Source organism: Dermacentor silvarum, chromosome 8, assembly GCF_013339745.2.
Source record: "Dermacentor silvarum isolate Dsil-2018 chromosome 8, BIME_Dsil_1.4, whole genome shotgun sequence".
In the NCBI taxonomy this organism is placed as follows: domain Eukaryota; kingdom Metazoa; phylum Arthropoda; class Arachnida; order Ixodida; family Ixodidae; genus Dermacentor; species Dermacentor silvarum.
The window spans coordinates 181895518-181896595 of record NC_051161.1 but is presented as its reverse complement, the minus strand read 5'-3'; positions in this window follow the sequence as shown (position 1 = coordinate 181896595).

Genomic DNA, 1078 nt, shown 5'->3' with positions numbered 1-1078 from the left:
TTTGCAGTTATATTTTTGCATGCATCTTCAAATGCCACTACAGCAATCGTCTTTTTTTTTTTTGCACAATCCGTCGTAACAAAATGTTGCGTGCCGCCGTGACGGTCGGCCCTTGACATGAACAACAGCGACATAGTGCTTGCACAGAACTCTTTTTGGTTCGCCCCGGAAGCTCTCAAGTTCCAGCGAATCGCTGCACAGGGCGATATCAGTGCTATTATTTTATGACAGATAGTACTAAGTTATTATTTTTAGTTATTTACAGTATATTACCTACGAACTCTGCTTTTTAACTGTCGTGAACTCAAAATAATGTTTAGCATCGTCGAACTCTCACGTCATATCTGCCTACGGCGTGAAAGTACAGCTGTCCAGCGATCTTCGACCTGCTCACGGCTTCTTTTTTATGAGCTAAAACAAGTCTTTCGTTCTATGATATCTCGTGTTATTTGTCTTATCGTCCTATCTTGTTTTCTCGTTTCTTTTTTTCAATTAGCTTGGCCCGGGTTAGCTGGTACATGCTCTATACAGGGTGTTTCAGCGAACACTTTCAAAAATTCTTAAAGATTGCCTGAGGCAGATAGCCCAATTCTAGTTCATGAGCTGGTCTACTCGAAGAGGCGGACATTACTTGCACAAGAAATTGAAATGCATAACCGAATGATTAACAAAAATTCACTAATTAAGTTTTTAACTAATTACCTGATGGCCCATATTGCAATTTACAAATTGTAGCCGTGGAATTAGCAAGGCGGATCCACTTGGAACGATTTCTCGGGATGGCACCAGTTTCGAGATATTAATTCCCAAACTTTGCGGAGAAATGCATTGGCGTTCCAGTTAGTTTCTTAACAAAACGTCGCTTTCTACATTGAAGCACAAATTTAACTGGAACGTCAATGCGTTTTTCCGCAAAGTTCGGGAATTATTATCTCGAAAGTCGTGTCATCCCGAGAATTCGTTCCAAGTGGATCCGCCTTGCTAATTCCACGGCTACAATTTGTAAATTGCAATATGGGCCACCAGGTAATTAGTTAAAACTTAATTAGTGAATTTTTGTTAATCATCGATTAGCATT